The 12,440-nt window shown below is 36.9% G+C and overlaps 1 long non-coding RNA gene across 6 annotated transcripts in view; it reads right to left on the bottom strand.

Moving 5' to 3' along the window:
* LOC125923788 (uncharacterized) overlaps positions 1-12,440 on the bottom strand; it is an 85,909-nt gene that overhangs the window by 20,655 nt on the left and 52,814 nt on the right. For 4 of the 6 annotated variants that reach the window (XR_007458158.1, XR_007458156.1, XR_007458155.1 and 1 more), the window contains 2 exons: positions 8,341-8,451; positions 21-952 (listed from right to left, as the gene is read on the bottom strand). This is a non-coding gene — a long non-coding RNA (uncharacterized LOC125923788). Of the gene's footprint in view, positions 1-20; positions 953-8,340; positions 8,452-12,440 lie in introns of those variants that run through there. The other 2 variants (XR_007458157.1, XR_007458159.1) reach the window with 2 other exon arrangements.

The following is a 12,440-nucleotide window of genomic DNA, read 5'->3' as shown; positions in this document are numbered from 1 at the left end:
TGAAAACATACTAAATGACTGAAATCAAGTTTAGAGATATAATTTTTTTTTTTTAAGCAAAAACACCTATTTTGCAGGGTTACCTTTGTCCCATTTGTTGTAATAGGCAGACCTTCTAAGTGATATGTCAGCGAGCCACTTGGTAGATCTACCAATGGAAGAAAATTGAAAAGATATATAAAAAAATTAAAAGATGGTCATATGGAATGTGGTTGTTCTGACATGGAAGTTACATAGAACAGCTTCATTGGTCAAAATTAGATAATCCCTTTTTGGAGGAATCTTAGCACTCTAGGTTGAATACACCTCATGTTTCTTTAGACCTCTAGGAACACTTAACATTTATGAGGCATAAATACATATATTTGCTTTAAAAAATTCCAATTTTGTGGAGTACCTGGGTAGTTCAGTTGGTTGCATGTCTGATTCTTGATCTCGGCTCAGGTCATGATCTCACGGGTTTGTAGGATCGTGCCTCACGTTGGTCTCTGCACTGACAGTGCAGAGCCTGCTTGGGATTCTCTCTCTCTCTCTCTCTCTCTCTGTCTTCTGCCCCTCCCCTGCTCATGGGCTCTCTCTCTTTTCTCTCTCAAAATTAAACAATTTTTACAAGAAATTCCACTTATGTAAAACCTATAGTAAAAATGAGATTTAGTGACAATATTAGTTGAATTGTTAAAAAAATTTCAACTGACTAAATTTGAAGATCCAGCTGGCTTTATTCAGTGATTCATAAAGTAGGCAGCAACCCATCTAGTACGAAGAAAGGAGCTCTGTGGGGCTATACAAAATGGAGGATTTTATAAGCAGAAAGAGGGCAGGATAAGGAAGTTAAAAGAATGGATTATTTCAGGTAAGTTACCTTCCTGTAGGGGAAGGCAGGGGTCTTATCAAGATTACCTCACCAGTAATGATCAGGACCTTCCAGACAGACTGGTTTAAAATTCCACTCCTGGGAAAGATTGAAACTGCAATTAGATTAGGAATTAAGTCTTGATTGAGCTTAGCAAAAGTGACTCCATTTTGGGCCAATTGTTTCCTTCCCTTTCTTTCCCTCTCCTTCCCATCCCTTCCCTTCCCATCCTTTCCCTTTCCTTCTTTCTTTCTACACCAACATTTTTACAGAAAAAGAAAGAATCTTGGCCCTGGGAAGGGAGGAATGTCTGTGAGGCTCACTCTGGGTTTCTGTACTCCTTCCAGTCTCCATGCTCTGCTGGTTGACTTCTATGTGTGTCCCTACTGCTTTGGTCCCAACCCAACTGCCTTGGAACGATGTGTTTTTTCATCAGAGGACAAATTTGTGGGGACAGATGTAAAACACACACTGACTCAAAATGAGTTTGAGTCCCTTAAGTGTTAACTTCAAGGGAGGCTTTGCATCCCCCACTCTGCCAGGGACTGACACTGGGCCTGACACCCCATAGTCTCAGTGTTTCTCTTCTCTGTGGTCATGAGTATCTGTGCTACCATGTAGGATTTGTGCTTGTGGGGTTTTGTTTTTGTTTTTTCCATTTTATTTTTTGTTTCAAAGTTTTAATTTAAATTCTACTGAGTTAAATATAGTGTAATATTGGTTACAGGACTAGAATTTAATGGTTCATCACTTGCATATAACACCCAGTGCTCATCGCAACAAGTGCCCTCCTTAATACCCATTGCCCATTTGGTCCATCCCCTGCCCACCTCCCCTCCAGCAACCCTAAGTTTATTCTCTATAGTTAAGAGTCTCTTATGTTTTGCCTTACCCTCTCTCTTTTTTTCCTTTTCTCCTATGTTCATCTGTTTTGTTTCTTAAATTCCACACATGAGTAAAATCACATGGTATTTGTCTTTCTCTAACTGACTTATTTTGCTTAGCATAATACACTCTAGCTCCATCTGTGTCGTTGCAAATGGCAAGATTTCATTCTTTTGATGGCTGAGTAATATTTCATTGTATACATGCATATATACAATGAAATCTTCTTTTTCCATTCATCAATTAATGGACATTTGGGCTTCTTCCATAATTTGGCTATCATTGATAATGCTGCTATAAATATTGAAGTGCCTGTGCCCCTTTGAATCAGTAATTTTGTATCCTTCAGATAAATACCTAGTAATGCAATTGCTGGTGTAGGGTAGTTCTACTTTTAACTTTTTGAGAAACCTCCATCCTGTTTTCTAGAGTGGCTGCACCAGTTTGCATTCCCACCAACAGTGTAAGAGAGCTCTCCTTTCTCTGCATCCTCACCGATATCTGTTGTTTCCTGTGTTAAATGCAGCCACTTTGACAGGTGTGAGGTGGTAGGTCATCCTAGTTTTGATTTGTATTTCCATGATGGTGAGTGATGTTGAGCATCTTTTCATGTTGAGCATCTTTTCATGCATCTGTTAGCCATTTGGATGTCTTCTTTGGAAAAGTGTCTGTTCAAGTTCTACCCATTTTGTAAATGGATTATTTGGTTTTTGGGTGTTGAGTTTGGTAAGTTCTTTATAGATTTTGGATATTAACCCTTTACCAGATATGTCATTTGCAAATATCTACCATTCTGTAGGCTGCTTTTTAGTTTTGTTGATTGTTTCCTTCACTGTGCAGAAACTTTTTATCTTGATTAAATCCCAATAGTTCATTTCTGCTTGTTTCCCCTGCCTCCAGAGACATACGTATCTAGTAAGAAGTTGCTGCAGCCAAGGTCAAAGAGGTTGCTGTGTGGTCTTCTCTAGAATTTTGATGGTTTCCTGTCTCATAGTTAGGTCTTTTATCCATTTTGAATTTATTTTTGTGTATGGCATAAGAGAGTGGTCCACTTTCATTCTTTTGCATGTTGCTCTCCAGTTTTCCCAACACCAATTGTTGAAAAGAATGTCTTTCTTTCCATTGGATATTCTTTCCTACTTTGTTGAAGATTCCCTGACCATATAGTTGTGGGTCTATTTCTAGGTTTTCTATTCTGTTCCATTGACTTACGTGTCTGTTTTTGTACCAGTACCATACTGTCTTGATAATTACAACTTTGTAATATAACTTAAAGTCTGGAATTGTGATGCCTCCAGCTTTGTCGTTCTTTTTCAAGATTACTTTGGTTATTCAGGGTCTTTTGTGGTTCCATACAAATTTTAAGATTGTTTATTCTAGCTCTGGTGTTATTTTGATAGGGATTCCATTAAATGTGTAGATTGCTTTGGGATGTATAGACATTTTGACAATATTTGTTCTTCCAATCCATGAGCATGGAATGTTTTCCATTTCTTTGTGTTATCTTCAGTTTCTTTTATAAGTATTCTATAGTTCTCAGAGTACAGATCTTTTTGTTCTTTGGTTAAGTTTCTTCCTTGATATCTGTTTTTGGTGCAATTCTAAATGGGATCAATTCCTTGATTTCTCTTTCTGTTGCTTCATTATTGGTGTATAGAAATGCAACAGATTTCTGTACATTGATTTTGTGTCCTCCAATGTTGCTGAATTTGTGTATCAGTTTTAGCAATTTTTTGGTGAAGTCTTTCAGGTTTTCTACATAGAGTATCATGTTGTCTGCAAATAGGGAAAGTTTGATTTCTTCCTTGCTGATTTGGATGCCTTCTATTTCTTTTTGTTATCTGATTGCTGAGGCTAGGACTTCCAGTACTATGTTAAATAACAATGGTGACAATGGACATCCCTGTCTTATTCGTGACTGTAGAGGAAAAGCTCTCAGTTTTTTCCCATTGAGGATGATATTAACTGTGGGTCTTTTGTATATGGCCATTATGATGTTAAGGTATGTTCCATCTATCCCTAATCTGTTGAGATTTTTAATCAAGAATGGATGCTGTATTTTGTCAAATGCTTTTTTGCATCTATGGACAGGATCATATGGTTCTTATTTTTTCTTTTATTAATGTGGTGTATCACGTTGATTGATTTGCAAATATTAAATCAGCCCTGCAGCCCAGGAATAAATCCCACTTGATAATGGTGAATGATTATTTTAATGTACTGTTGAATTAGATTTGCTAGTATCTTGTTGAGAATTTTTGCATCCAAGTTCATCAGGGATATTGGCCTGTAATTGTCCTTTTTAGTGGGGTCTTTGTCTGGTTTTGGAATCAAGGTAATGCTAGCCTCATAGAATGAGTTTGGAAGTTTTCCTTCCATTTCAATTTTTTTGGAATAGTTCAAAAAAATACACATTAACTCTCTTTTTCTCTCTCTCTCTCTCTCTTCCTTCCTTCCATCCTCCCTCCCTTCCTTCCTTGTAGGCTTCATGCCCAACACAGAGCCCAGTGTGGGGCTTGAACTCATGACCCTGAGATCAAGACCTGAGCTGAGATCCGAATGAGATACTTAACTGACTGAGCCACCCAGGTTCCCTGGTATGGGTATTAACTTTTCTTTAAATGTTTGGTAGAATTCCCCTGGGAAGCTCTCTGGCCCAGGAATTTTGTTTGTTGGGAGATTTTTGATTACTGGTTCAATTTTTTTGCTGGTTATGAGTCTGTTCATATTTTCTATTTCTTCCTGTTTCAGTTTTGGTAGTTTATATGTTTCTGGGAATGTATCCATTTCTCCCAGATTGCCCCATTTGCTGGCATATAATTTTTTATAATATTCTCTTATAATTGTTTGTATCTCTGTGGTGTTTGTTGTGATCTCTCCTCTTTCATTTGTGATTTTATTTGTGTCCTTTCTTTTTTTTTTTTTTAATTTTTTCAATGTTTATGTATTTTGGAGAGAGAAAGAGAGACAGAGCACAAGTGTGGGAGGGGCAGAGAGAGGAAGACACAGAACCCGAAGCAAGCTCCATGCTCTGAGCTGTCGGCACACAGCCTGATGCACGGCTCGAACTCACAAACTGTAAATTTATTACCTGAACCAAAGTCAGCTGCTTAACCGACTGAGCCACCCAGGCGCCCCTCTTTTCTTTTTGATAAGGCTGCCTAGGGCTTTTCAAGTTTATTAATTATTTCAAAGAATCAGCTCCCAGTTTCACTGATGTGTTCTACCAGGTTTTTTTTGTTCTATATCATTTATTTCTGCTCTAATCTTTATTATTTCCCTTCTTCTGCTGGCCTTAGGCTTTATTTGCTATTCCTTCTCTAGTGTCTTTAGGTGTAAGGTTAGGCTGTACATTTGAGACTTTTCTTGCTTCTTGAGGTAGATCTGTATTGCTATCTACTTCCCTCTTAAGACCTCTTTTGCTGCATCCCAAAGGTTTTGGACTGGGCCTATTGTTTCTTTTTATCAAGATATTCACACCATTCTAAATGAATGTACCTGCATAATTTGTTAGAAATGTAAAGATCTACAGCCTCAGTTAGCAAGTGGAAAGCAGAATATTTCAGAATTTTTCTTTTTATGATGATGTTGTCAGACTCTAAATCCACGTCTCATTTTCATGGGAAACCAAAATTTTGCAGATACTCACTAAGGTTGAACAGCATTTAATTTAATGCACGGAATCATGTAATAAATACAGTTCACCAAGGTGAAGGTAAAGAAGCAGCAAATCCAGTAAGACCACCTTAAAATGAATTAGTAAGAAAACCATTCCCAGCAAATGGGGGGAAAATCTTCAATTTTGAATTATCCTTAAAACAAATTTTATAAACATACAAAAATTAAAATTGGGCCAAGAAGCACATGGGTAGATATAAGGTAAACCCTTTGAATATGCAGGGAGTCCTTACTTTGCACATTTATTTTAGTTTCCTGAAACTAAATCTCTAAAAGGTGGGATGAGCTTTCCAAAACTGCCCCTCTCTTTCTAATTCAAGTGTTCCATTGGTGACAATTTTCCATGACAATCACTATCTTTTTGTGCTCTTCCTACCTTCATTAGAGTGTTAGATCTCCTCCCCTCCCTAGGATAAGATCATTTTTCTTTTTTTTAAATATTTTTAAATTTTTTTAATGTTTATTTATTTTTGAGAAAGAGACAGAGTGCAAGCAAAGGAGGAGCAGATAGAGAGGGAGACACAGAATCTGAAGCAGGTTCCAGGCTCTGAGCTGTCAGCACAGGACCCGACGTGGGGCTCAAACTCATGAACTGCGAGATCATGACCTGAGCTGAAGTTGGACGCTCAACCAACTGAGCCACCCAGGCACCCCAAGATCATTTTTCTGAAAGGCTATTTCTCTAGCCTTCCACTTGTGCAAAAATATCCTTGACTTATGCAACAATAACATTTGCCTTTGCTTGGATCTCTCATCAAGAAAGAGAAGAGATGGCACAAAAACAGACACTCAGATCAATGGAACAGAATAGAGAACCCAGAAATTGACCCACAAATGTATGGCCAGCTAAACTTTGACAAAGCAGGAAAATATGTCCAATGGAATAAAGACAGTCTCTTCAGCAAGTGTGCTGGGAAAACTGGACAGGGACATGCAGAAGAATGAACCTGTATCACTTTCTTACACCATACACAAAAATGAACTCAAATTGGATGAAAGACCTAAATGTAAGACGGGAAGCTGTCAAAATCCTCAAGGAGAAAACAAGCAAAAACCTCTTTGATCTTGGCCGCAGCAACTTCTTATTCAACACACCTCCAGAGGCAAGGGAAACAAAAGCAAAAATGAACTACTGGGACCTCATCAAAATAAAAACCTTCTGCACAGTGAAGGAAACAATCAGCAAAATTAAAAGGCAACTGACAGAATAGGAGAAGATATTTGTAAACAACATATCAGATAAATGATTAGTATCCAAAATCTGTAAAGAAATTATCAAACTCAGCACCCAAAAAACAAATAATCCAGTGAAGAAATGGGCAAAAGACATGAATAGACACTTCTCCAAAGAAGACATCCAGATGGCCAACCAACACATGAAAAAATTCTCAACTTCACTCATCATCAGGGAAACACAAATCAAAACCACCATGAGATACCACCTTACACCTGTCAGAATGGCTAAAATTAACAACTCAGGCAACAACAGATGTTGGCGAGGATGCGGAGAAAGAGGATCTCCTTTGCATTGCTGGTGGGAATGCAAGCTGGTGCAGCCACTCTGGAAAACAGTATGGAGGTTCCTCAAAAACTAAAAATAGAACTACTTTACGACCCAGCAATTGCACTAATAGACATTTATCCAAGGGATACAGGTGTGCTGTTTCAAAGGGACACATGCACCCCCATGTTTATAGCAGCACTATCAACAATAGCCCAAGTATTAAAGAGCCCAAATGTCCATCGATGGATGAATGGGTAAAGAAGATGTGGTATATACATACAATGGAGTATTACTCGGCAATCAAAAAGAATGAAATCTTGCCATTTGCAACTACGTGGATGGAACTGGAGGGTGTTATGCTAAGTGAAATTAGTCAGTCAGAGAAAGACAAATATCATATGACTTCACTCATATGAGGACTTTAAGACACAGAACAGATGAACATACAGGAAGGGAAGCAAAAATAATATAAAAACAGGGAGAGGGACAAAACATAAGAGACTCTTAAATATGGAGAACAGAGGGTTGCTGGAGGGGTTGTGGGGGGGGATGGGCTAAATGGGTAAGAGGCATTAAGGAATCTACTCCTGAAATCATTGCTGCACTATATGCTAACTAATTTGGATGTAAATTTAAAAAATAAAATTAAAAAGAAAAAAGAAAAAAGAAAAAAAGAAAGAGAAGGGAGACCAAGTCGAATTATAGGCTCATCATTTTCTCCATTAATCTCAGTGTACAGAAGTTCCCCCTTTATCTCTGGTTTCGCTTTCCATGGTTTCAGTTGCCTGTGGTCAACCCCAGCATCCAGCAGTAGGTGATCCTCTTTCCAACTTGTCTTAAGTAGGTCAGTAGTACCTCATGCTACTTCACAAAGTCTGTATCATTCACCTCATTGTATCTCATCACATAGCTATTTTATCATCTCACATCATCACAAGAAGGGTGAGTATAGTACAGTAAGATTTTTGAGAGAGACCACATTCACCTAACTTTTATTACAATATAGTGTTACAATTGTTCTATTTTATTATTGTTGTTAATCTCTTACTGTGCCTAATTTATAAGTTAAACTTTATCATAGGTATGTATATGTAGGAAAAAACATAGTACATGTAAGTGTTCAGTACTATTTGCAGTTTCAGCCATCCACAGGGGGTTTGGAACATATTCCCCACAGATAAGAGGAGGAGCTATTATAGTCAGTATTTTTCATGAACTATACCCCCAGCTCTGCCCTGTATGTCATATCCAGGTATTTCCATGCACTGACCTCAAATAAACCACGTTAGTATTTCCTGCCAAAATATCCTACATACCTGCCATATCATCTTTGTAGATACCAAAAAGAAAGAATAAGTAATGAAAAATAGAAAGAACAACAGCTTTGGCAGAAAATATCAGATAGAGAAAATGAACATACCTTTAGGTCATCACCTATCTTGGGTAAATTTGGTGAAGCCAATGTGTCCAGTGTAAAAATGAGATCTTCGTGAAAGGTTTCAACGTGTTCTTCATTAATGTGGACAGCAACCTGAAAAAAACATTTTTCAACCAGGAAATGAGAAAAAAAGATTTGATGAAAAAGGAAGTTTGTGCTTATAATTTAGTTTAATTGGAATATTAACTGGTCAGTTCTTTACTCCCACCTTAGAAGCTCTGTTTCTGAATCTTTTTTGGAACTACATGGAGCATATGGTTTGTCATCTCTTAGTTTAAAAAACAACAACAAAAACCATATAACTTTCTTCTAGCTTCTCTTCTCCTCTGCTTCTGCACAAGCATTTCTCTCTCAGCAGTTCCTGCTTCTGCTTGCTGTTGGTGAGGAATGAGTGGCAATGAACTCCATCTGGTAGTCTGGGTAGACGAAGTTGATGAAGCATAAACAAGTATGGCCTTGTAGCTGACACTAAATCAAAGACTCTTTGTTTCTTCTGGATTGATGACTGATGGCTGCCTCATCAGTACAGTCTCCCTGGAAAAGCATTTCCAGCTTCCTCACCCTGTCTCAGAACTGAATCAGGTGTGAGGCACACCTTTTCTCAACTGCCAGCACCTTACAAAGGAGCTTTCTGTGTCAAAAGCAATGTCAGCTTCATTTTTTTTTTTTTTAAATCAGGGTGTGGTAAATCTGGCTCACACACCAAAGTACAGTCAACTCATACTGTGACGGGAAATCTAGAATAGCATGTCTCAGACTGATTTATATGACTGCATTAGTTTACATGATTATATGAGGGTGGAGCCATGTCTTTTTCTTCTTTGTGTCCTAATGCCTAGCACAGTCAGTGCCTGCAACATACAAGCTCTCAGTAAATGTATTAAACTTAAGAGTTTTATTATTTGTTATTTTTCAAAGCTGCCCTTGCAATTACTCTTGTTCCTGTTCATGACCAATGTAAATGCTGTGAGAACTGGAACCAAGTTTCACAGAGTAGGTAGGCAATACATATCAACTGGCATGGTATTCTGCATATATTCTGGGATAGGACTATTTTACCTTCAAGCTGTCCCATCTTAAAAAAAAAATCTTCACTCTCCTCCCATCCTGTCCAGCCTGCTTAAAACTGCTGATTAGTTTTTCTTGCTCAAGGTTACCAAGGCAAAAATTACTGATTACACTGTGCCACTGTTATTTTAGCATACAGAGGGTTCACAGCTTGTCCGTGCTTCCTGCTATTGCAAGTTCTTGGTAAAACTGAGATCTTTGGCAATAACAGGTTTCACTCACTTTACCAGGTGATCTGGCAAAAATAGATGCAGCCATACTGAATGCTATTACTAGGTACTTACCTGCAGGTTCTCATTCAGGATATGTTCTTTCCAAATGTTAAGAAATAAACCAAATCAGAGGCATTTGAATATTTATTCTGATAATCTTTCAAATATTTCCAGATGGGGACCTTCACTAGCTATGAATCAGCTTATCCATTTCTCTATTTTTTATGACTTCACAGTGGCCTATGACTAGCAGATTAGTCATCTTGTCTCTTTATTAATGAGTGAAAAGGAGGATTTTTAAAATCAAATGATAAATCTGAATTGTAAATCACTTTTAAATATTAGTTTTATACTCATGCTATACACTGGCAGTTCTAGAAACTTGTTATCAACTTGTGATGGCCGAAATTTCCCGTAACTATCTGTAGATAGCATTGACTGGTGACACTACCCACCCCTTTTCCATCATGGAACATTCTAGCACTGTCCATGACCAAGAAAACTGGATCATCTCAAGTTTCAGTGATATTACAGATAATTGAGAACTTGGCCATATTGCTAAATATCAAGTTGCCCCGAGTACCACCAATGAATCCGTCAATGTAAAACATTATATTGTGTTATTGCATTTTTTAAAACTCTAAGCAATTGTCTTTTCACAACCGAGGATAATTCAGGAAGGTCATGGTCCAGGTGGATTATAAGGGCAAGTCCAGAAACTCCTCTACAGAATATATTTATACTATGGCTTTTGATAAAGATGAAGTGACTCTAACAAGTGATTCTTATTTTGGGAAAGAGTAAGAGTCTCAAAGCTTCCATTTGGAGTTAAAGAAGAAAGGAAAAAGGAAAAAGAAAATTATTTAGACAGATAGTGGCTTACAAATTTCTGGAAAGAATGAAAGAACAAATTCTCTGATATAAGAAATCCAATGAATTCCATACAAAGTAAGAAGGAATGGATACATGGTGAACATAACATAACATGGTGAAATTATAGAATACCAAAGACAAAAGAAGCCAGAAAAGAGAAGACTCATTATCATTAAAGGACAGCCGAACTGACAGTTAATTTTTCAGACTTTATTTTTTAGGGCAGTTTTAGGTTCACAGTAAAATTGAGCAAAAAAAATACAGAGTTTCTATATATCCTTTACCCCTACACATACACAGCCTTCCCACTATCAATATCCTGTACGAGAGTGGTACATTTTTAAAAATCAACAAACCTACAGTGGTTCATTATCACCAAAATCAAAATTCATAGTTTACAGTAAGGTTCACTCTTGGTGTGCATTTTATGGGTTTGCACAAATGTATAATGACATGTATCTACCATTATAGTATTATATAGAATACTAAAGATCCTCTGTGCTTCACCTATTCATCCCTACCCACCCCCACCACTCAGCCCTGGCAACCACTGACTGATCTTTTCCTGTCTCCATAGTTTTGCCTTTGCCAAATGTCATATACTTGGAATCATAACAGTATGTAGCCTTTCAGATTGGCTTCTTTCAGTTAGTAATATGCATTTAAGTTTCCTTCATGTGTTTTCATGGCTTGATAGCTCATTTCTTTTTAGCACTGGATACTATTTCACTGTCTGATGGACCATAGTGTACCTATCTGTTCACCTATTGAAGGATATCTTTGTTGCTTCCAAGTTTCGGCAACTATGAATAAAACTGCCATAAATATCTGTGTGCAGGATATTATGTGAACATAAGTTTTCAACCCATTTGGGTAAATATCAAGAAACACAATTGTTGAATCATATGGTAAGAGTATGCTTAGTTTGTAAGTAACTGCCAAACTGTCTTCCAAAGTGGCTGTACCATTTTGCATTCCCACCAGAAGCAACACAGAGTTCCTGTTGCAGACATCCGCACCAGCATTCAGTGTGGTCAGTGTTCTGGTATCTCATTGTTTTAATTTGCATTTCCCTAATGACGTATGATATTGAGCATCTTTTCATATGCTCATTGCCATTTGTTTATCTTCTTTGGTGTGGTGTTTTTTAAGGTCTTTTGGTCATATTTTAATTGGGTTGTTTGGTTTATTATTGTTGAGTTTGAATAGTTCATTGTATATTTTGGATAACAATCTTTTATCAGACAGGTTTTTTTGCAAATATTTCCTCTCTTAATGAAAAAAAGCATCAACAGATATAAAAGTAAAATTTCTGCATAATGACAAAAGGCTAAATTCACAAGTTTGGAAATGTGCATTTAAAAACACAACTTCAAAGTATGGAGAGAAAAACTGAAATAATTATAACAAGAAATTGAAAAATCTATTATGCTATGATATTGTAATATAGTCTCTTAGCAAATAATAGCTCAAACAGCCAAAAAGGAAAACAAAACAAATCAAATCAGTTGGAACACAGAAGATCTAGACAATATATCAGCAAGTTTGAACTTGTGTGTGCGTGTGTGTGTGTGTGCGTGTGTGTCTGTGTGTGTGTATACACATTTGCCTATTAGAGAACACACACATATATGTATCTACACTTGCCAATTAGAGAATACACATTTTTTCAAGCATACAAGAAATATCTAGGAGACTAACCACATACTAAGCTATAAAGTAAATCTCAACAAATTTCAAAAAAAAAACCCAGTATGATTTATTATTTTTTTATCATAATATAATTAGATTAGAAACCAATAACAAAATAAGTGGAAACCATAAAAATTTGGAAATTTTAAAATATACAAAAAATCCAAGTAACTCATGAGTGAAAAGGGAACATAAAAGAATAAAAAAAACGTAAAATTAACATGCAGAATGTTGGCA

The sequence above is a fragment of the Panthera uncia genome, chromosome B1, assembly GCF_023721935.1.
Source record: "Panthera uncia isolate 11264 chromosome B1, Puncia_PCG_1.0, whole genome shotgun sequence".
Classification (NCBI taxonomy): domain Eukaryota; kingdom Metazoa; phylum Chordata; class Mammalia; order Carnivora; family Felidae; genus Panthera; species Panthera uncia.
This window is presented reverse-complemented; position numbering and strand designations above follow the sequence as displayed.